We start from the raw sequence: 24,773 nt of genomic DNA on the forward strand, positions 1-24,773 counted from the left end.
TCAAAGTTCCCCAAACTAAGACTTGCTTCATTCATTACTGATGTGTATTTATCCCTGCAGAGGAAATATGGAATTTGATTAATAGCAAATGTGTACTTCCAATATTACTATCCTTTTGGACCAAGAAATTAAAAAAAAAAATCCTCAGGAGAAAATATTAAGTGAAGTCAATTGTAGCTGCATCTCCTTAAATTGACCAAACTAGGATTCTGCCAGTCTTGATGCATGGAACTTTTCTACATAAGTTTTCCAGTAGTAGAGCTGAGTGGGCACAAACCTTCCACAATCTCACATCCAGCCTCAATGTATCTGCAAAACAGCTTCCAGAAGGCTTTGATGGTCAAAATCTTCTCTTTGAAATGAAACAACCCTATCTGGGGTTGCACCTGTAATCTTGACCTTTCACAAGAATATTGGAACACAATGAACCTAAAGACTAGGCCAGAGGGGAAAAACCCAGACCCAGACTCAAATCTCTTTCTAGGTCCACGTTCCTGTGCTTCTTCCCATCCATCTCTTGGTGCACAAGCCCACAATGACAATAATCAAGATGATAGAGCTGGAGGACATACATTAACTCAAATAGCCTAGAGATATTCATATATCCCAGTCTTTACCTACTGCCCTCAAATGATTATGGGTTGAATATTTGTGTTCTCCCCAAATTCGTATGTTGTAGCCCCAAACCCTAATGTGATGGTATGGGGAGGTGGGGTTTTCGGGAGGTGATTAGGTTTAGATGAGATAATGAAGGTGGGGCTCCGTAGTGGGATTTAGTGTCCTTATAAGAAGAGACCAGAGCTCACTCCCTCAACGCATATGCACTGAGGAAAGGTCATGTGAGCACACGGTAGCTGTCTACAAGCCAGAAAGCTGGCTCCTACCAGGAACAGAATTAGCCAAGACCTTGATCTTGGACTTCTAGCCTCTGGAACTGTGAGGAATAAATATCTGTTCCTTAAGCCACCCAGTCTATGGTATTTTACAGCGGCCCAAACTAAGACAAATGGTATAAATGCCTTTCAAAAAAAAACACCTGAGTCCTGTTATTCATTCGTTTGCTTATTTATTGAACAAAAATGCGCTGAGTGCTGCTATGTGCTGGGGGAGGCCATAGGCTCTGAAGATACAGCAGTGTGTGCTGGGGGTAGAGGGGGAAGGAGTCCAAATCCTTGTTCTCATGGAGCTTACATTCTTCCTCAATTATCGTCTCCCAAGACCACACTGGGAGCTTCGCACCAAATTAACTAGTTACACGCACACACACACACAAAAACCAAATGTGTGTGTGTACATTATTGGTATAATAGATTCACACTGTACCTTGATTCTAAAGGGTGCTTGTGTTTTTAAAGACATAACCTCCCACACTCAAGCTGTTTTCTCACAGAAATGGAAATGGGGCACTTGCTGGGAGGAAAATATGAACTTTGTAATGATGCATCCTTGTATTATTTAACTGGTTGAAATGAGCATGTATTCATTTTGTAGCTAAATATAATTCCATATTTTTTTAATTTTACTACCAGCCCCTCAATATTCCTAAGAGATTGCAACGGGACAGATGGAAGTGAATGAGGTCCAGAGAAAGATCATGAGTTAAGAAAAGAGAGAATCACCTCACAGAAATTCCTTCTCCAATATCTAATGAAATAACAACAAAATTCTCTAGTTACAACTCACAAGGAGAGAGGCACAGCCAATACTATAAGGCTCAAAAAGTGGCAGCCGAGAAAGAAATCAATTCTGGGGCGGAGTCGGGCAGCAAAATGGCAAAGCTCCTAACTGCATCCCGACTTCTCAAAAGCTCTGGTGATAAGTCGAGCCAATCATGAGAATTCTCACTTAAAATTCCAAACCTAGTGAGAAGCAAATTGAGGATATGCTAGTATTTTTCTTCTTCACAGAGAAGTAGTGGAAACAGATGCAAGCAGCTGCCTGAGAGAAACAGAGTCCAAGGAGGCTGCTTCTGGCAGGAATGGAGACCACAGGGCTCTGTCCTGAGTGGAGCATCGATCTGAAGCCAGAGATCATCTATCCATCAGAAGGAGATCCACGCCCCCCCACACAAATCAGATGCTGTAAACTCTGGTACAGGACAACTCATAAAATCTCCAAAGGGAGAGCAGAACCCATGCTGTCTAGCAAAGCCTGCCTTAGGTGGGTCCTCTCTGCTCCCTTGCTCCAGGCTATAGGAAAAACTAGATACTCTTAAAGTGTAGACCCTAAGGAGAAAATCCTCACTACTGTGAGATGGTAGTCAAGATATCACTAACACTGTAAGACTAAAGAGAGAGAAGATACAATATGCATAGAAGTGTCAAAGCCTGATCAAGATAAAAAGAAATAGAAGGGCACCAATGCAAGTATACGCAAGGTACATGCATGCGCACACACCCACACTAACACAGCATGCAGAAGACACACAAACAACCAACCTAGAAAATGTAACTCAAGAAAGAAGAAAAATTCTTCATATGTGCATTTAACTAAAGAATAACCTAGTAAGAACATGAGTTCACAAATAGTAAAACAGAATGAGATGAAAAAGATCAGATCTAAGGAAGCAAATGGATGCCAAAACATACCATTAAAAAATTAATAAATAAAAATATCAAAGGACAGCATAGACACACTGGAAACAAATGACAGTTATAAAATAAAGAACTGAGATAATTATAGTGTATGCATATGGAAAAGATAAATTAAAACAAGTCAGGGAGAAGCCAATAGGCATGGAGGATAAAAACGATCAATAGTAATAATAATTGGTATCTTTAAAGCAGCAAACTCAGTAAATACAGTGGGGAAAAGTATTAAAAGACCTAACACAAGAAAATTTCTCTAAAAAATTCACAACCTTGAAAATAGTGCTTATTATGTGCCAGACACTATTCTATGCACTTGATATACATTAACTCAAATCATCCTGATGATTCTGTGAGGTAGGTATTATAATTATTTCTATTTTACAGATCAAAAAACAGAAGCACAAAGAGATTAGGCAACTTGCTAAGGTTTTACAGCTAATAATATAAAGCCAGGCAGAATTGAACAGTCTAGTATTTGCTGGGTTCTAGAAATACTGAATGTAAAACTCATAACATCAAAATTCAACATCAAGGAGAAAGAAAACACTTTTCAGACATTCAGTCAGAAAATGTAAATTACTTACAAGCAGAAATAATCACACTGACCTCCATCTCCACAATATTACTCAATGCCAGAAAGATAATGGAGAAATAACTACATAGTTCTTTAGAAATAAGGTGTGACCCAAGAATAGAATGCGTAGTCAAATACAAAGGCAACATATATAAAAGAACTCAATGAAATAGTACCAATGAGTTATTTGGAAAGAGATAAAAATGTTTACAGTGAAATCTGGCCAATTAAACAATAAATCCAAATAAAGAGCTCAAGGATGGAGAAGCTATGGTAACAGAATATAACAAAAGAAGCAAACACTAGACAATAGCTATGAACCATGGCTATAGAATGATACAAAACTTGATGATGTACAAACAATAATAACATAACTAAATAACAATCACACATATTATAAAACAGTAAAAATCAAAATGAAGGTAAAGGAGGTGGGAGGAAGAAAAAGCACTTGTGTGGCAGAACATAAATCAATCATGGAACCACATGGGGTCAAAAGTAATGGTGGCAACATGTGAAGGTACTTCATAATTTCTTCTTGGCCTTAGAAGGGATATTTTAAGAAATGATATTTCTCGTGATAAAGCAATGTTCATTTGAAGTTTAGTAATTTCTTTCATTTCTTCTTTTAATCTAAGTACAATTAAATGTAACAAATCTGTTTAAAACAGTCGTATGAACTCATTTTGTATGAGTCATAGTATCTTGAGTGTCTATCCCCATCCATCCATCCACCCAACCATCCATCCATTGTTCTATTTATATGTGCCTAGGAAATCTTTAAAACCACAAACTATTTTTGTTTTTTAATTTATTTTTAAAATTTTGAGGGGGAAGAACAGAGGAAGAGGAAGAGAGAGAATCTTAAGCAGGCTCCACTCCCAGCACAGAGCCCATTGCCGGGCTCGATCTCACAACCCTGGGATCATGACCTGAGCCAAAATCAAGAGTTGGACATTTAACAGACTGAGCCACCCAGGCGCCCCAAAACCACAAACTATTTTTTAAAAGCATAACCTATTTTTAAAAGCAAAAACAATAAAATGATTTTTATATAAAGAAACTTTTGATAATAGATTTGGGGAGCTGGATGGAGCTTTTAAAATCTCCTCCTTTTTGGGCACCTGGGTGGCTCAGTCGGTTAAGCATCTGCATTCAGCTCAGGTCATGATCCCAGGGTCCTGGGATCGAACACCGCATCAGACTCCCTCCTCAGCGGGGAGCCTGCTTCTCTCCACCTGCTTGTGCTCTCTCTCTCTGACAAATAAATAAATAAAATCTTTAAAAAATAAAATAAAATCTCCTCTTTTTTTATATGGTGAAAAAATAAACAGAAAGAGATTAAGTAGTAAGGGACACATTGGGGCTGCTGTGATCTGAGCCAACATTCATTCCATTCTGGTATTCTGATTTCCTATTAGGAATTTAAGCGGTACAGAAAAGCATCAAAAAGGAAATAAAAAAAAAAATCACACCAGGTCCTACCATCTAGAAATAACCACCATTATCATTAGGTGAATATCATTCCAGAGAATTTTATCCAGATACCCAGATATAAGAATTAGTGGATAGATGGATAGATAGTTGAGCAGATAGGAATAATATTATAAAAATGAAAAGAGATTGTGTGTGCTATTTACTAACAAAAAGATCAGGTTTAATTCCTAAACCATGATATTATCCGAAGTGATGTAAGAAGTCAGACCTCGATCTTTCAACATCCAGTTTAGGGTCTATGCCCTGCAGGACACTTCCTTCCCTAGATGCATACACCGCCAGGCAGATTCATAGGTATGACATCACAGTCCCACCTTCACACACATACATATGGTCTACTCCCCTAATGACCTACACCATCCTGAGGTCTGGCTGAGTCTTGTCCACACCTGCAGAAGGGACTTCCCTTGCCGGACGTGTCACACCCTGCTCTGACAGGAAGACACCATGGGGAGACATCAGAGCAGAGAGCTGAGATGCATGCGTGAGAAGTTTTGAGGGGAAGGGCAGTTGAAACCAAGAGGACTAAGAGAAGCAGAGGGCTGAGGGACAATGATGTGAGTACAAAGCAGAAACAATGACGTGAGTAGAGGCAGAAACAGGCAGGCACAGAGTGCCAGGAAACAGAGCAAGAAGGGAAGAGAGCTGTGGGGGCGGGGGATTGGGGGGGTGGGCGTGAAGTAAAATAAGGGCCTGATTCCCACCCTGAGACCCACAGAATGACACTTTCTTACTGGCACAGACCAGTACGAACAGAAATGGGTCTGCAAGAGAAGGGAGCCGCCTTCACTGAGATCAAGTGTGGAGGGAAAAAAGACCCCAGCTCAGGAAACGGATGGGTCAGTAAATAGATGGTCAAAATCGAGAATAAAAAAGAGCTCTTATCAGAGAGGCTTACATCTAAGACACCTGGAGCAAGATGGTGCACAGACACCTGACAGGTTCCGACTCCTCATCCTGGGGGAGGAGGTGCTACATTGTCTGCCGATGCAGTGCAAAAGGAGCGCACGTGACCCAGGAGACCAGACACGTGAGACACATGACATAACTCCACGTGAAGACACTGGACGTTTCGAGGTCATTCTTTCACACACACAACAGCAGCATGCACAGTGATGTGGCCGCTTCTTGGCGCGTCCTGACTGGTACTGGGTACCCTCAGTCTACAGGGACGCTTAACTAAGGCCCACACAGCCTCTCGGACCACCAGGCTCTGCGACGGGCACAAATGGCGTCACCCTACTTGAGTTTCTATCAGACACTGTCGCAACGTCTTGACTTCCCTCAAAGCAATATAAGAAAGGCAGGTCTAGCCTAATGACCCAAACTAATCTGAGCCGCCTGCTTCCATTATTGTGCTCTTCCAGACCACCTTCTAATATCATCATCAGAGGTCAACTCCCTAGTCCATAGGCTTCAGGGGCTTCTGTAATGCCTTAGAAATTTAGCACAAAGTCCTTTGCTCAGCATTCAACTTCCTCTACATCCGGGCCTTAACTATCTCTGTAATGTCCTTTTCCTCCTTATTATTCCCAGTCACCCAGTGCTCCCATCGCAGCGTGTTACCCAACGCTTCTGGAACACACCATGCACCCACCATGGCAGAACTTTCCGGTGAGGTTCCCACAGCCAGACATGCCTTTATTCATTATCTGTCAAAATCCCAGGGCGCCTGGGTGGCTCAATCGGTTAAGTGTCTGCCTTCTGCTCAGGTCATGATCCCAGGGTCCTGGGATCAAACCCCACATCAGGCTCCCTGCTCAGGGTGGAGTCTGCTTCTCCCTCTCCCACTGTTGCTCCGCCTGCTTATGCTCTCTCTCTCTCTCTCTGTCAAATGAATAAAGTCTTAAAAAAAAATAAAAAACAAACACACACAAAAATCCTACTCGACTTACAAGGCACAGCTGACATGTGCTGAACCCCTGAACCCCCATTGGAATTAAGCATTCCTTTCTTTCAGTGCCATGGCCATATGTTTTGACCTCTAGTTGAACTTAATATATTTTGCCTTATATTAGTTGCTGTTTAAATCTGTCTTGATTTAAACCTGTCCTTACAGGTAGTAAGTGAATTTATTGAACATCTACTGTGGATGCCAGGTGCTTTCATAGACATCGTCTGATTTATCCTTCTGTTGCTAATAAGTGGCAGCGTGCTCACAGGCTCACACGTGTCGGGTGTTCATAAATGTTTGTTGTATTATTCTATGAAGAGAAGGGGAATGGTTTGGTTTCTGAGCTTGAGAAGGGAGGTCACTAAATTACTCTCCTTTCAGGGACTTAATGAAAAAAAAATGAGAGGAAGAGCTATCCTGATCATCTCTGTTGGATGAAACAGAGACAGGGTGAAAAATACTTAGTCTTTGATAATTCTGTCTCCAAAAAATGCCCTAGCTGGAAAACACCTTCTCTTTTTCCACTTGCTTTTCCTTGCCCCACCCAGGAGCTCAGCATCACGTCTCTATTCTGCCCAGAGCCAGACCTCATTAGGCTTGCTAGTTCTAGCCCTAGACCAGTCACTAACTCTCTGTGGACTTTAGGCAAGACAGTGTCTCTCCCTCTGCCTCAGTTTGTCCTTGTGTAGAATGGACAGTTTGGGCTGGATGATCTCGAGGGTCCTTATCAGTTCCATAAAATCCTAAGATTCTATGTTGAATCAGCATATACAAAATGACTTGGGAATTGGCTCATTCTTCAGGCCAACCTACAAACACCAAAATATGGAAGATTATGTAAACAGGGCGATAAATTTCTCTGTGTGTATGCGTGCTTTGTGAATGTTTTTTCTGTGTGTGCATTGTGGGTGAGAGGTGGAAATTTGTTAGTCCATGAAAGTACATTTTCAAGCAATTTTAAAATTTATTCAATGAATATATGAATAGCAAAAACATTACTTGGTTACGTCCCATGAAGGTTTACCATTTTTGTTGCTGTTATTAATAGGAAACTAATGAAGATTAATTGTATTTAAAATTTTAAATTCATTAAATCTGACAATTGAGGATCACTTTAAAAATGCACAGACCTAAAGAACTCAATGATCAACATTAACAAGTAAGTTCTCATTTACATCTGACATCTGACTAATCATCCAGAAGGATCTTCTGTTGAACAAATGAATGAATAAATCAACAGTGTTGCATCAACTTCTGCATAGGGAGAGGGAGGATGTAACAATTGATTTTAGTGAGATAATCAATGAAAACGTATCACTCACTGCTTAATAGCCAGTTGATCTGGATTCAACTATTCTTTGTAAAACCACAAATTAGACTGGACCAAACGTCCCCTCAGACAGTTTGGGGGAAAAGATGCCATTCATAAGCAAGGTGTGCGCATATACACGTAACAACATTCAACATAAACCTGAGAACCTTCAGCTTGATTTTGGAGGCCACCACACATCTCTGCCTCCCCGAAGATACACACAAAGTCCTCTGCCCCTCTGTTGTCAGAGAAAACCCAGAATAAGCAGGGGCTTTCAGCACTGCTGGGATCGGGGCGGTACTCACACCTTTTTTATATCAAATGTTTACTTGGGATAATTTGGATATTTCACCAAGACTGTTTGGCCCAAAGCTGCATAATAATGGGTCTCAAACGTGCAAGTACCACAGTGGTCCCAATAAAAATGCTCTGACTATAGAAGGACTATTAATTCGCCCTAAGTAAAAGCTATTTGCTCTGTGAAGGAAAAAGAAAATCTTAAAAAATAAGAAAAAGAAAAAAAAAAAGGAAACAACACAGTTTTTTGATTGGCTAATTTGGGATGGGGCTGGGGCAGCACGATATGAGATTCTGAAGAAAAAGGAAATATCCAGAAAGCAAAGATAAAAGAAAAAAAATAATAAGTGACTAATCTACCATATCGGGTAAAACATATTCTTAATGCAAACATATGAGGAGCAGAGGACTCTTCTAATACAGAAGACTTCCAGTTATGTATTCATTCATTAATTCACTAGCCCTAAGAAGGCCAAACCAAGCCAGGTTACAAGAAGGGGCACAGTCTTGAGGTCAATGTAGTTCTATCAATACAATTAAAAAAAAAAAAGGAGTATAAAAATCCCTTAAAAAAGAAAACAAAAAACAACCAAAAAGGAAAACCAAACTGGTTAATAAAATTTTGAGCAAAAAATTCAATACAATATTTTTAAGACTCAACTTCCTCATACACGTTAGTATCTTTTTACTCTATTGAATGCCTTCCTAAAATCAAATATGTGTTTTATTTACTGAAAACTTCCCCCGAAAGAACATTTCCTCTAACTCCGGTTCCAATATATTAATAAAATAGGTTTGAACTTTTTGTTTGTTTTTGTAGAAATTGCTAACATTTTTTTTCCTGAAAGAAGGTTTCTTCCCCAAAGTTGTGTTTTTTTAAATTTCAGATATTTAAAAACGATTACTACTTTTTCGAGGACTGTGTCATTATGGAGTAATTAAGATTTTAAAAAGTTAACCATTGTTATGACTCAGAAAGGCCTTAATCCAATTATCAGGGTGAAGGATGAATTGACCTTTTCCCCTCACGATCCCTGTTTCCAGTTTGGAAAAAAGAAATCTTTTTCAGAGAATACTGATACCTAAATTTACCAAAATATGATGGGCAAATTTAACAGCAGTGAAATTTTAAATAAAAAAAATACTTGTAGTCCATAAATTTTGTATTTATGTACGTGCACTCCTGCAAGAAGACAATGGTATAAAGTAGAATTTCATATGATATTTATATTACGTGTTTAAACCTACCTCCAATAGTTCTCCAAATTTAATTTCGTATCATCAGATTTTTTCTTTCCTTTTTAAAATATTTTACTTTTTCTTTCTTTATGCTGCTATATATACATTTTCTTTTTTACTCATTGGCAATATTTTTAATAACAAAATCAGTAAATAATGGTAGTTACAACACTGAAGGTTATAATTATATTACCTATCGCTTTCCGTCCAAGGATCTCAAGGTGGTTTACTAAGAGAAAATAAAATCAGTGTTCTTTCTCTTTTCACAGGATATAGAAATTTGACAGTTGTGATTTTTTTTTTTTTTTTACTGATACTGATGCTAAACCATTTTAGATAATGCCTCTCCCACATCATTGTTGAGATTTCTCCATATTCAAGGTTGGAGATTAAATTTTTATTTATTTAAAGATGTTTTGATTCAGCATTGTCAGATGTTGACAATTGCACGGATCCATGATCAATTTTTTTTTAAGGAGGCTTGGGTTCTAAGGTTTAATTCAGAGTTGAGGGTAACTTACTTTTGAAAAAAAGACTATATCCTATGTAAAAAATAATGTCAATATTTAGCTTATTTATGTAGTAGACTCCACTTTAATTTTAAATGAAACTTAGAGGAATTTATATCTTCTGGGATACTAAACAGCTTAAGCCAGCATGAGACTATGGTTTAACATTAGGGTATCTTTAGCTACAAATGGTTAAGTTCTACCTTCTAAGATAGAAAGATGAGCGAGTGTCTTTGCTTGTGATAGCATGTGTGTGTGTGTGTGTGTGTGTGTGCAAACGTACACACAAAAATACCATAATGAAATTAACATGTGGACGGATGTTGAGTATGTATACAATTTCAGGGTTTTGATGACATCACTGGGCTAAGATGCTGGAATAAGCTCCCCATCTCTTCTTACCCCGTACTATCCATGTCACTTATTAGTTGGTCACATTTCTCCCTCATCCTTTGAGGATCTTTAAGATCATGGCGTCTCTTCCCTACCTTCAATAAATGTATATTAGCCTCCAAGAGTGCATGGCATCAAAAATATAATTCTGACCCCCTTGAAGAGAAAGAATTAACAGGCAGCAGCTTCTCTTCCTGACTGCCATAAAACCTCCGTTAAAAAAAAAAAAGAGAAAGAAAGCTGTACTAGCCATATTTTTTCCCATACGGGTGCATATTAACAGGCAACAGAAAGAGTAGAAAAAAAACCTTGTATATACGGAAAGATTGCCCCCGGGCTGTGCCTGTCTGCCCAGGAAAATGGCAGTGAGAACAAGGTGAGCAATTGCTCAAGAAATTTATTTTAGTCACTTGAGGTCTCCTCTCTTTTCTGTAGCAGACACAGCATCTTTAAGTGCAACAGGTTGGTGGTCACGATGTATGGTACGAGAAACAATGAAAGATTTGTGAAATCTTTGAAAAAAAATTTAATTTGGAGCAATTCAGTGACCTTCGTTTTATATATTTTTTTGGATATATGATTTTTTGAGTTATAATCATTTCTGGAAATTTCCATAAATTTGATTTAATTCTATAATATTACTCCTCAAGCAACTGTCAGAATCTACTACTTTGACTTCTTATAAGGCTCTCCTACATGTAAAAATAAAAACCACAACAAAAATATTTTTGCCAAAAAGCAAAGCAGTAAATAACAGTCTCTATTTGGTGTCATGTATAATCCTTTTGTCAGTATAAATATCACAAATAAAAGAACCTATTTTGATATGTTATATTAAGATCTATAAATTTTATAATCTATGAACATATACAGAAGGGAAAAACAGAGATGAAATCATCCTAGTACTAAAATATAAACTCGTACAATTTATGTTAGTAAAAAAAAAAATGCTTTCAGTTTAAAATTGTTTCTGGAAAAATATTTTGATAACAATTATATTTCTAACTAAAAAGTTAACTCCAAAAGAGATCTTATTTTCAAATTAAGGAATGAATTTATGAATACTAGAAGAATGTGGCACCCCTCCCAAAAATAAACATACTAATGAATCATCACTTAGCTCTCTGGAAAGTTATATTTCCTTTGTGCCACATGAAAAATTGATGTTTTATATTCATAAATAAAATATCTTAGATATTTGAGCTTTGGTTAAATGATGATCTTCACTGGGGTAAATTGTCTTTAGTGTTATACAAGTTGACTACAGAAAACAAACAAAAAAAAACCCAAAAAATTTCACATTAAATCTCAGATTAGCTGAAAGGTAGCTCACTGAGAAACAAGATTTTCAATCATGAAATGAAAAAAAAAAGGTACAGTTTATTTTTAAAAGTCCCCCTTCTTTTAAAAAGATTTCCCTTTCTCTCAGAATTCTAAAGCATCATTAAAAAATTTTAAGAAGCTAATAGCAAATCCTCAAAAAAGCAATAAACTTGTAATTGTATTTCTAAAATATCACTTGTTATTTGAAGGGATAGCAATTGTTTTCATGACCACTCCATGTTTAAATGTAAATATTTCTTGTGTAAAGCTACCCGAAACAGCTTTTTTTCTAGACAAACTTCCTAAAAGGTAATGTCAGGGGGGAAATCTCTATGACTTGGAGAATTTTATAAGCCTGCAAATACATAAAAATACCAGATGAGTACTACAGCTCAATATGTTCTCTTAACATCCTAATTTTAATTCTTTAACATTTTAATGAACAAATTTTAATCCAGGAAGCTATCAATAAAAATTTTTTTCTTTCCTTTAAAAATTTTATTATAAATGACTGCCTCGGTGCCCCCATTACTTACATATGTTTTAAAATTTAAAAAAAAAGTTAGGCATAAGTAAATTCATTAGAGGGAAACTAATTCCCCCTTTTATTTAAATATTATCTCATTAAATGTGGTGTTAAGGTTTAGAGGTGGTGGGAGTCTAAAGGATAAAGTATGGAGGGCTCTATCTAATTCACTCTTTCTTTTAAAAATTAATTTATAAGCTGCCAATTTACTTTCTGCCCCATGATCAGCTGAGAATTATAGAATTTTCCAGACAATTTCATTTTGGTTCATCAAACCTCTACCTCTAGCAAGTAGGTTTTCTGCTCTCTTTTTCTTTTCCCTAACCCAGTGTTCTTGCCACAAATTCAAAGGGTGAAGAAGACCCCTTAATATAAAAAAAAATCACTCACCCCACTTTGAAGCAAATAGTGAAACTACTTCTTTACTTGATTTTTTTTTTTTTCCTACTAACCTTAGATCTGGGCCTGAAAGATGAGCTGACTTGGGGATCATAACTCCTTTACAGGGTTAATCTAAGTTATCTGCCTGTTCTGGTATTAAGGGGTCATTGCAGTTTGAATGACCAGCTCTCCTTAGAGGCTGGGAAGCCCTCAGCAAGTTCCCTTCATGCTATCATTATTTGTACAACTCCAGATGGGTTCATGACATCTAGAAAATCTGGTATGATCAGACGCTCTTTGACTCGAGACTCATCTCCTACCTCACGACAATTAGTAACTTTATATTTCTGCTTCCTTTTTCAGATTTCAACTTTTCCAGCGAGAGCAGGACTATATCTAGTCCTGGGTCTGAAGGGATCTGTCTTAACAATAACAGTGAATATCAGTTGAGTATATGCTACATGTATTAGACTGTGTGTTTCCTGACATCTCATTTCCCTTCTCCAACAACGTTATTATGAAATAGGTACTTTAATATCCCCATTTTACAGATGATGAAACTGACTTGGAGACACAAGTAGCTCATGGGCACGCAGCCGAAAAGAGCAGAGTTAGGTAATAAAGCTAGGTCTCACTCGCATCAAGGTCCGTAACTCTCAACCACTAGGTTTTACTGCTTCCTCAAACTATGCTGCCTTTATCCTCCCCTTAAAAGGCTTCAAAGAAGAGATGCGTGGACTGCAGTTGACATATCCCTGAGCTTTTGAATATAATTTTTTTTTTAAGAGAGAGAAGAAAAGTCACTGAGTAGAAGCAATGGGTTGGCTCTGAGTTGAAATGGAGAGTCTACACAAGAGGCTCCAGTTTCTGTGAAAATTAAATAAAATCGATAGGGGCGCCTGGGTAGCTCAGTCATTAAGCATCTGCCTTCGGCTCAGGTCATGATCCCGGGGTCCTGGGATCGAGCTGCACATCGGGCTCCCTGCTCAGCGGGAAGCCTGCTTCTCCCTCTCCCACTCCCCCTGCTTGTGTTCCCTTTCTCGCTGTGTCTCTCCCTGTCAAATAAATAAATAAAATCTTTAATAAATAAATAAATAAATACATAAATACATAAAATCGATAAAAAATAAAAACAAAAACATCTTTTCCTTTCTCACTGGGATGGCCTCAGATGTGCTCCACAGGTGTGGGGGGAGCGCTGGCCCTTTTTTTCTAGTGTTATCCAGAAATGTAGAGACTACATCGTATTCTTCCTATAATCACCCCTGCAGTTTGCAGCCAAGACTTAAAAGAAATGCCTGACAGGACGTTAAGTGGATGGCAAGGAGGAAAGCAAAGATCTTTTTTTTTCAGGGGATAAGAAGAGACAAAAAGATTTCTAAGACCATGAAAAGTGAAGCAGGAAGAAGAAAAGAACGAAGATAAAATATGTGTGAAAAGGAAAGGGAAAACACGATTTATGACAGCAAGTGGTGCCACCCAGTCCTACCCTTCTGTTTCTCCTTTACTATTTCCTTGGTGAGGATCACCTAAGCCCTGAAAATTTAGGACTGAAGAGGCTGAAAGTAAAAGGTGAACGGCGAGCATCCTAGCTGAATTGCTTATTCTCCCTGATCAGAAAGTTAAAAAAAAAAAAAAGAAGAAGAAAGAAAGAAAAAGAAATATAAAAAGAATGATTTGCAAAAACAATTGTGATTAAATTCAATAGATTTTTTTAAAGAACTTGAAAGCAAGGAATTAAAGGGGAATGAAACCACAAAGAGATAATCTTTGTGTAGGGATGTATAAAGTAGAGAAAAAGATTTTCCTATCAGCCCTTCTGATTTGCTCCCAGCCAGGTAATCCTGGGCACTGGCAGGCTGTGGGGCAAATGGACAGATGCTTCCGGAAAAGATTATCTTTTATCTGTCACTCAGGGAATCGCTCTGTCTCTATGACGGCTGACTCTAGGGTCTAAGCCTTATATGCCTTTGCTATATGTGTCAAACAGAAAAAAAACCCTATGATAATAATATTAATAATAATGATAATAAAACAATAACAGCAACAGTAAGAACAGCTAACATTTACTGAGTACTGAGCAGGTACGAAGCACTTGCCATGCTTAATCTCTTTTAATCTTCACCAGAACTTTAGAGTTGCTATTACTATCCCCATTTTACAGATGAGGAAATTGAAAAACTGAAAAGGATTGGTTTGCATGTAAATGGATTTTTCTATACATTAGCCTCAGCCGTAGCGACCTGCTGCTCTCTTGCTCAAGTGGAAATTCACACACTTCACCCTGTCCTCCCACGGTCTACCTCGAAGTCTTTACAAGGTCAGACCCGAATCCAGGCAGTGGCTTGCACTGGCCCTGAGCCTCCAGCATGCTGAGTAAGAGCATCTACGTCTCCCTGAAAGTAAGGTTTGCATCAGCTTCTGATCAGAACTACAGTCAGTAAACACCCTTTGCCCTAAATGAAAAAAACCAAGGCCTTCCTCATGGTGAGGAGGAATTCTGAGGGCCCTGAGGACAGCAAGGGAGAGCCTCTGAAACACAGCACTAGGATGAAACCTTTGCACACTGACCTCGCCATGTCCATTTTCAGCCTTAGAGACTCCTAATTTCTCCCTCATCCAAGACCTCAGTAGAACTGCCTGTGATAAATGCCCTTGCTGTGCGATATGGAAGCCAGTCTACTAACCTACAACAGACTGTTCCTTTCCTTCTCAAGGTATCCCTGTGCTGTCTAGCTGTGATGTTCCCTGGTAGTCAAAAGCACCAGAAGAAATCCACCTTTGACATTCAGACTTTACACTGCCTAGCTTCAATGCAAACCTCTCTTCCCTCCATCGGCTTGCCAGACTCTGCCAAGAAGACAGCCTAAAAGATGGATTGTCTCTTGGAAATTCTACAGGTCCAGGCTAGGTTGGGTCATGAAACTTCTTGTCTGCTTCTGTCCTTCGGCTCCATGCCTGCCTTGCCGTTTGGTTACTCATTTTTCTTTTCTTTTTTTTTTTAAGATTTTATTTATTTATTTGACAGAGGGAGAGACACAGCGAGAGCAGGAACACAAGCAGGGGGAGTGGGAGAGGGAGAAGCAGGCTTCCCGCAGAGCAGGGAGCCTGACACGGGGCTCGATCCCAGGACCCCGGGATCATGACCTGAGCCAAAGGCAGATGCTTAACGACTGAGTCACCCAGGTGCCGCACTCGTTTTTCTATTCAACATTTATCTAGCCGTTTGCAGTATTAAATAAGTTTCAGATATTTGTTTTCCAACACAGGGGGGCCAAAAATCATGACAAGAATGCAACAGAGTGCTACTAGGAAAAAAAAAATAAGAAGCACCTGAAAATCAAGCTCTGGTGATGCAAAGGGACCAGTCTTTTTGGAAAAGGTGATGCAAAAGGACTAGTCTGTTTGGAAAAGGATAAGTCTCAAATCTTCGTATGGTGAAATGTAGGCCTCAGAGACTAACTAGACAAACAAATTTTAATTTGGGGTTCATGGAGCTTAGGGAGGTCACGAACCCTCCCTAAAATATGTGTAAAATATCTGTGTTATTTTTGTTTTCCTTTTCTACTCTTGTTTTGTTTTTCTGGGAAGGAGTTCCTAGCTTCATTGGGTTATCAGAGGGAGAATAACTTATTTATAAATATCTCCGATGCCTAGAAAAAAGCCTGATACATAGTAGGAACTCAGTAGATATTTGTTGAATAAATGAATGGATGAGGGGTCTGAGCTCTAAAGCACCTAATTTTATAGATGGAGAAATTAAGGCCTAGAAAGGACATAATTGTTTTTCTGTAAGGTCATGAACCTAAGTAGTCAGGACCAGACCGAATGAGCTCTTTCAGCTCTTTCTACTGCTAGACAGTCCTGTTGTTTTGCTTTTTAACCTAGTTGTATCTTTCACTGCATTTCATTTTTCTTCCTCCCAAACCATTGTTTTTTAAGCAAAGAAATGCATCTCATTTCCTACTTAAAAACTGTCCCAAAAGGGGAGATGGGGTGGGGGGCAAACAGTGGGGAGAGTCTATGCAAAAGGCCACCAGAATGATGTATCTATGATGGCACTCACAGCATGGCTATTACTCCTATGTGCTGGGGACATGGTCACGACTATGGCATCAAAATCGCCGTCATTGATGGAAATATGCAAAGCTGAAATAGTGGAGTTAGATCTGGGGGCTGGCAGGAAATCTTAAGCTTAAAACTGGCCAGGCCAAGCAGCTGTCTGACAAGAAGATGATCTGCAGCATTTTAAAAGATGTCTGAGGAACAGGGATCAAAGGATCCCCTGCTTGGTTTGAAAGTTCCTTTTGAGGGTCTTCCTTACTTAAGTGATTAGGAGATCCTGGGAGAATTCAAATCAGACCTTACTACCCTCCTAACAGCTCAAAATCAAGCCCAGCAGGCAAGAAGGACGAGATTCAAATGCCACTCAGAGAAGAGAAATAAGGGAGAAGGGCCTAGGTCTCATGGAGCTGTTTCCTGCTGGGACAGCTTCTGAAAGAGACCAATAACTTGAATTCTATGACACAGCAAATTTCTTGTGCTGATGACTTTCTCAGCAGACGGAGGCCAACATGGAGGCTCTGAAGTCCAGGCCATGTCAGAAGAGAAAGAGAGAGAGGAGAGCCGTGCCTAACCTAGGGATGCCTCCAGAATGCTAATGGCCAGCAGAAGAAACTTTCAGTAAACTCTTCTTTGAACCCTGGCATCCTAAATGCAAGTCATTTTGGAAGAGAATCCGTTACAATGCCCTAGATTGTGTTTATTGATTATCTTATTATTTGGCAATGGTAGGAGATATTTAGTAAAAAGAAAGAACCCAAAGTAGATAATAAACAATCTGAGTTTGAGCCCCAGCTGTGTGACCTTGGTAAAATCACTTAGCCTCTCTGAACCTCTGTTTCTTGATTTATAAATGAAGGAACTGGTCTGCATATCCTCTATAGCTCTTTCTAACTTTTGCACTCTATATATTATATATATATATATATATATATCTCAGTTTGAGGTTTAATCCATTGACAGATTTTTTTCAAACATGATTAGAAAAGGTTACTCTTCAGGCAAGAAAATCCCACCCCTGTATTATTTTCTTAGATTTCTCTGCAATGCAACTGAAATATCAGTTAAAGGGGGGAAGAGGGAGATTTTAACCTCTTGGAGTGAACAACAACCCTATTGCACAAAGACACCTGCTGTAAACTTCAGATCCTTATATTAAAAAGGGGAATTTAAAGGAAGTTAGGGTCAGCAAATGATTTGAAGACCTTGCCCTCACTTTACAGGGTAGGATTACAGAGGATTCCAGTCAATTTATTTGAGTTCCACTTTCAAAATGTAAACATTTCAAAAAACTCATGTAGCAATCATTTAATTCATACAGCAAATAGGTCTGTCGCATAATGATCTGAAGGTCTTCTGTGAAATGTGCTTCTGTTTTGCCATGAGCCTCAAGTTTCCCTCTAAGATTTCTGGCAGTTTCCTACATTTTGCTCACATAACATCCAAGGATTAGCCAGGTAGCTCGCTTTCTCCCCTCCTTCCGAATCTAACGGCCCTGGGCTTTCAAAATTCTCTGCCAAGCTCTGAACTGAATTCCCCAATAAGAATTCACAGTATGACTCTGAAGCTCAGAAAAGCAGCTAAACAAAAGCTCTGTAGCAGAGGATTTTGCTGGTTAATAGGAAAAGTAAATGTATCTAGAGTTTAATGCCTTACATTAAAAAAAAAAATCAATGACCTAAAACTTTTCCTACCTGTCCTACGCTGAACTTTAGTCAAGGAGAAATAACGCAACATTTCAATTTCCTCAGAGAAACGGAGCTCAGCAAATAACCTTTCCACTCTGCACCTCCCTGGGCCCCCCCCCCAAGAGGCCTGAAATAGCCCAGGACGAGGGGGGTGGAGAGGGAATCCTGTGCCCCACTGAGGAAGGCCTGCACCCCTCAGTTCTGGGGGCCTCCACACACCCAGGCCCAAGCCCTGCCAGGGGACAAAACGGGAAGGGGGCCTGCCTCGGCGAACACTGTGTCTTTCCTAATGACCTCTATGATGGGTGCCTTTCCTTGCCAAAGATTAAGCAACTGAGGACAGTCCCCAAGCACCAGATCCCTGATTTCCCTGTGCCGCATCACCAAGTGCAGAGTGTGTGTAGAGTCTCCTTGGTTGTGCCTAGGCCAAGGGGCCATGGGCTGAGGTATCTTTGCACTCACCGGGGACTCCGGAGCTCATGTGTTCAGATTCTTCAGTTCCTGTGGCCTCTGAGACCCCCTCCTTCCGTGGCCACCCCTCACGTAGGCCTCCGGCTGTCAGGACAGGTCTGACTACCTGAAAAGGCAAAAAATGGGTAGGGTTACTCTGCTGGCTCAGGAGGAGAATGGGAGAGACTGGGGGCAGGGACATTTCATAGGAAATCAAGGAGTGGGTTGGCTGAAAGAAGGGAAAAGGGCAGAGGGGCACATCAGGGGCCAAGAGCTACAAAGCAGGGATGCTGATGCCACAGGAGAGCTTTTCAGAGATGCCTACAAAGTTCCCTCACCTTATCCCCAGTCTGGGAAGTCTCTGGGACAAAGAAGAGGGTCTGGTCTGAGATTGCAGCAAGTGTGCTCAGTACTTTTGACTCAATCTCAATCCTTTCCTTTGCTTCCGACCTAAGGCAGATAAGGCAGAAAGACTCAAAGCAACCCCAGTCTTGAAAAGAGGACAGATGGGGCAAAGGGGCCAAAGGGAGAAAACCAGGTTCTAGCCACGGGTGGGGAGGAGAGGCAGAGGGGGAGAAGTGCAGGTGCAGAGCAACCAAAAGGGGGCCTGACGGTGGCTGCCGGCAGAACCCCTTAGCCTGACCCAGCCACTAGGGGGCAGATGGCCAGGGTGAAGGGGGTGAATCTCTGAGGTGTCTTCACTCCTTCCTTAACTCCAGAGACAGCCTTTCGTCTTGATTCTCTAACACAGTCAAAGACTAAGCTAGTTGACTGCGAACGAGGAGCCAAGTTTCCCCAGGGGTTTCTCGGACACTTCCCACTCCCCAGGGAGAAGCAGACTGGGTGAGGAAGGGTCTCCAGCTGTCACCCCCTACCCCCTTCTCTATAGGACTCCAGAGGTTGACATCAGATGCAAGTGCCTGGAAGTTTCCATCAGGCCCCTGGCTTCCGAGGTGACGTGGCTTTTTCCAAGAGGGGTGTGCATTAGCAGTTTGAAGGTTCTAAGAGATTACCCCCCCTTGCCCTCCTTCCTCCGCAAAGGCAAAGTGGGGAGAAAGGGGGAGATCAGCTCCCACTGGCCTCGGGCTGACGCAACTGTTTTGAAGAGGAAGGAAAGAGGCACAAAAAGCCACAGATTTTCACTGATTGTGAAGGCAACGGGGAGGGGGTCCTTCCCTCTGCTCCCACCCGGATGGAGACACCCCTCTCCGCAAGCCCCCCACGCCCGGCCCGGATCACAGTGAGCAGCCCTGGCCCGGCGTGCAGGCGCTGGGCAGCTGGGCTGCAGCAGGCAGCAGCTGCCTAAAGGCAGCAACAGTTGTCTGGCTGAAGCGAGGCGAGCCAAGGACTCGCTCTGGCGCGCACGACGCTGGCTTCGGCCGGTGCTCCCGGGCTCTGGAGCCCCTGCCCCAAACCTGGCCTCTGTGGGAGAAGTGAGGGGACTGGGGACGAGGTAACCCCGAACAGCCTGAGCTCGGGTGGCTCAACCTCTTCTGTGCAAGTTCACTTCTCTTAGGTCACCTCTCTCCCAAATCCGGTGGAGGTTCAGGCTTTTGGGGTGAGGAGGGCTTTCAGGCTGGGGGGAGGTGGGGGATGTCAGAAGCAAAAGCCCAAAGAGGAGCCGAAGGGACACAGGGTGAAGCTATTTTTAGCCTAACATGGCTCTTACGCTTCTCCCTCGGCGGGAGCTATCGCTCCACAGACGGCCCCAGGTGAGAGGCAGGGAGGAACCCCCCCCCCCAGGGTTTTTGCTTTTGCTCCATCTCCTTTGCAGATCTTAGGGACCCTTTTACTCTCTCAGAAAACGCAATCAGGGAGGGAAAAGCTCCTTTATCTGGGGAGAGGGACTCTGACTTAGCCTTAGAGGTTGGAGTCCTCGCCCTCGGTGCTTTCTCTGTGCCTTCTCGCGCTATAAAAAATTGACTCTGTCCAGCACTCTCGGACTCCGTAGCACTTTCCTTTTTCGGCAGACGATAGAGTCTGGGTGCTTGGCTAACTGAGAGGGGAATGACGGTGGGCATTTAGTTTGCTGGAAGAACGGTGGTTGGGGTGCGGGGGGGAATTCAAGGCCCTCCCCGAAAATGGGAAGCTTCGCGGCCCTCGGGTCTTAGGCTCTCACATCCCTAGACTCATCCCCTATCCGTGTTCATCCCTGTGGGCGCCTGTGTGTGTCTGTGTGTCCTTCTGGTCCAGTCCCTAAGGGCGTCTAGCACAGTTTCTAGCTGGCGAAGGACGCGGGGCGCAAAGCATAGTGAAGGCCTGATTTGTGCCACTTGTAACCGAAGTGGTAACGACAGCAAGGGGAGGAGGGGGACCCACAGACGATCCTCAACCCTGCAGCCTTGCCTCCCTCCCCAGGACGGGGCGCCTGGAGGGGCCAAGACAGGGCTGCTGCTGCAGCTAAGCTGCTCAGTCGGGTACAACCACATCTCTCAAAAGCTCCTTCTCTGCGGGGGTTCCCCCAGCTTTTGCCTGTTTTACCCCCTTCCGTGCTACTTAGTTTTGAAAAAAGATGAGATGGGAGAGACCTGAGGCTGCAAAACACCCCAAATTAGGTTGGAAGCAGGTGCGGGGGGAAGAAGAGACTCCGGGGAGCGGGCGGTGCCAAGGTGTTTTCCCTCTTTTTCGGAGCTACCCAGTTCACACGGGCTCGCCTCACCTCTGGGTCCCCCACGCTAGGACAGAGGATGCTGAGGGCCTCCCGCCCCTCCCTCAAGGGCTTCCCCACCCCTATATTGCAGAGTTGGATCCTTAGGGTCAAAAATGACCAGAACATGTCCTAAACTGATTCATATTCCAGGTACTGACTTGGCCTTAAGAACGGATACCCCCCCTTTTTTTGCAGTGGGTGAATGGGGTTATTCGGGGTGTGGGGGTAAGACATAACTTCTGTAAACTTTTATTGTATTTTAGCTTCTTTCCACTTCTCCGAAAACACACGCACACCGCTCGCTCCAATTCCCCCTGTGATACAAAGTCGATTTAAAAGTTGGGGGCGGGGGACCCGCGCGGAGGACAGGCGGGTGACCAATGCCTCAGGGAGCGCGGGAAGGACGGGAGGGAAAGGTTTGTTTCTTCCGTGGAAAACGGGGCAAGGGCTGGGAAAAGCTCGGACCGAGCCGCTTCGGGAAGGTGCGGCCTTCGACTATCGCTGCTGGTTGCGGTCTTCTCGACGAGCGCGCTCTCCGCGAATGCTTTTTGGGGTAAGGGCTTCCGGCTATTGAGTTATGTACAGCAAGCCCAGACCGCAAAAAGATTCGCGAAGGGCAGAATCTGCTGGCTTCTTCAGTCCGCCGCCGCCGCCGCCGCCGCCTTCAGCCCAGGATGTCTCCGAACCCCGGGGCCGAGCCCGCTGGGTCTCCCCAGCGCGCTCCATCGCAGCTCAGCCTTCCCACCCCGCGCGCCGCCCGCCCCTCTGCCGCCCCTCCCTGCGCCCCCCGACCCATCCTTGCGTTTCTCCACACCGTCCGCGACCCCCCAACTCAGCCCGCACAGACGCGAGCGAGGTGTGTGGAGGGCGAGAAGAGGAGCGCGGAGGGGAACCAGGGATCCCGGCGCCCAGCCTCCACCCCTCTTCCGTAGACCCAGCACCCCGAGCCTCCCCGCCTATCTAGCCTATCACCCACGTTCCCCTCTCAGGGTTCCGCCAGCCCCGGCTGCAAGGTCGCGGATCTCTGAACAGGTATAGTTCGGATTTCCCCTGAACCCGCTCTTGTCCCTTCTAGTCCCCCAACCGAGGTTCCAACCGTGACTACAGGCGCTGCGTAAAGAGAAAAACTCCCCCAGAGCACTAAATAAATACAGACGAGGCCGCCAGCTCATTGGTGCGGACTAAAATCGTCACCCACCAATCAGGAAAGAGCTCACATTTCCCTTTTTTTTTTTTTTTTTCAGAAGGGGGAGGGAGGAAAAAAATATTTCCATTTCTAATTATTCAACAAAACCCAGACTGGAACACGTTAAAATCTTGTTGCTGCAAAAAAGCTGGCCAAGACCCCTACCCCCATTCCAATCCAAGTGAGGGGAGAGGTGCAGGATATTGAGCAAGGGAGGGTTCAAGAGAGACAGACCTCTCCCAACGGGACCCAAGCCAGAAGATTCAGACGGAAAACGACAGGCAAAGATGAACATAAAATAAACCCAAACTCCACGCTAGTCAACCTATTTCTAGAAAAATGAGAATGTCTCAATCTCCCCCCTCAAAAAAAAAAAAAGTTCTGAATCCTCAAGAGAAATGGTGAAGCTCCTCCCTCTGCACCCTTCCCCAAACCCGTTTAGATATTGGGTGTCTAATGGCCCACTCGCCTCAGGTGCCCTTTTGTTGCTGCAGCCCCCCTTCTCCCCATTCTGCAGAAGGTTGAGGGGAACAACAAGGGATGAGCCCCTCACTGATCGCCGGCTCCCGCAACGACGGGAGATTCCAGCATCTGCAGGAGGAAAGAGAGGGGAGGGGAAGGGAGGCTAGGGTGGAAGGAGGAGGGTGATCTCTTTCTTTCGTTCTCCCTCCTTCCCTCTCCCCTGTCTCCCTCTAGGCCCCCTCTGCCATCCCATCCATCCAAACTTTGAGGGGTTGCCCTCTTTCCTCCCAGTGCAGCGCCACCCTTCCCATAAATGCTCTGCCCGCCCCCCCCGCCCAGTATCCAAGAAGGGTGTGGGCAAAGGAATGTTCAGATCACCTCCCTCCCCAACAGTAGTCCCCCAGCGGGGAAAAACTCAGCCAGGGTGGGATGCTGCAAACATTGCAAGAAAGTTGCCATATTTGTTCTCTGCCACCCTGGAATCGACGTGCGGGCGGGCGCGGGCGCACACACACTCTTGCTCAGCAAGCCGGGAATAAACGTATCTAGACGAAGTAGTCACCGTCTCCAAGTCCCTGTCGACCCACCCCCTCCGCCCATCCATCACCCTCGGCAGCTCTGCGACCCACCCACCCTCCCACGGCATCCCCTCGGCTAGGCGACCGACCGACACACGCACACACACCCCGAGCGTCGGCGCGCCCGCCGCGCCAGAGGGGGCTCCACAGTCTGCGCCCGCCGCCGCTGCGGCGCGGGGCAACTGGGAAAAAAAAGTTCTGCTCAGCGGATCAGTGAACCTACAGACCACCGGCCGACCAGTGTACCAACCCCTGCCTCCTTACCTCGGTCCGCAGGCTCCGAGAGCGCGCTGGTCCCGTCCGCACTGCAGCCAGCTTGAAGGAGTCCCTTTCTGACCGGCCCGCTCCCCTCCCGCCCCTCCCCGCCCCCCACGGGTGTTTGCCCAGCGGCAAAGCAGGCTCTTCCAGGTAAGTATATAAGTTACTGTACTGTGTGGGAGGGTCACGATCTTGGTAATTGCTGCTTTCCGAGCTTAACCCCTGCGTTCCTGCCTTCCTCCAACTTGTTGAGGACTCGTCGGGTAGCGGGAGAGCGAGCGAGCGCACCAGAGAGCGCGTCGGCCGGGAGGGGGGGAGAGAGGTGCACCGGGACGAGTGGGGAGAGCGAGACAGAGAGCGGCGGAGTTCAAATGCCCCCCTGGCAGCGGTTTTCATTGGATAGGTCTTCCCCCCCCCACCCCCGTCTCCCCTGGCTTGTCCCCCCCACCTCCTCCGTCTCCCATGTAGGGGACGTCTCCAGGCAAAGTCACGATTCCTTCTCAGTTCGGAATGAACTGTGACTAGAGCCATGACGCAGCCAGCGCGCATTACTCACTTTTTGCAGTCACGACTTGGGAATCCGTGCTGGTTCCAACCAAAATTACACCGCTACCATTGAATTATTTAATAGGATCCAGTTCGGGGGTAAACTTGTGCATTGTGCCAAGGGATGGGGGACGAGGGATGGGGGGAAATGAGGACACGGGGCATCTCCCCTCCCCCTTCATGACTCCTGGACCACCACCACCACTGCCCCATGTGCTGCAAGTGTTTTATTACGCTACTACCCCTCCCGGCCCCGGCCGCTTCCCCCTACCCCAGCTATTTCCTTTGCAAATGTAGCAGAATTTGTAAACACAACCACGTAACTTTCAGGACTGAGAGGGGCGAGGCTTGGGAAAA

General features: G+C 43.7%; 1 long non-coding RNA gene across 1 annotated transcript in view; it reads right to left on the reverse strand.

Moving 5' to 3' along the window:
- LOC115937777 (uncharacterized) overlaps window positions 1-23,951 on the reverse strand; it is a 94,812-nt gene extending 70,861 nt beyond the window's left edge. Inside the window, exons 1-2 of the long non-coding RNA XR_004073007.2 lie at window positions 23,877-23,951; window positions 18,749-18,863 (exon numbers count right to left, since the gene is read on the reverse strand). This is a non-coding gene — a long non-coding RNA (uncharacterized LOC115937777). The remainder of the gene's footprint in view (window positions 1-18,748; window positions 18,864-23,876) is intronic.
- Between the last annotated feature and the right edge of the window lie 822 nt (window positions 23,952-24,773).

Source organism: Leptonychotes weddellii, chromosome 11, assembly GCF_054177405.1.
Source record: "Leptonychotes weddellii isolate Sample4059 chromosome 11, ASM5417740v2, whole genome shotgun sequence".
Lineage (NCBI taxonomy): Eukaryota > Metazoa > Chordata > Mammalia > Carnivora > Phocidae > Leptonychotes > Leptonychotes weddellii.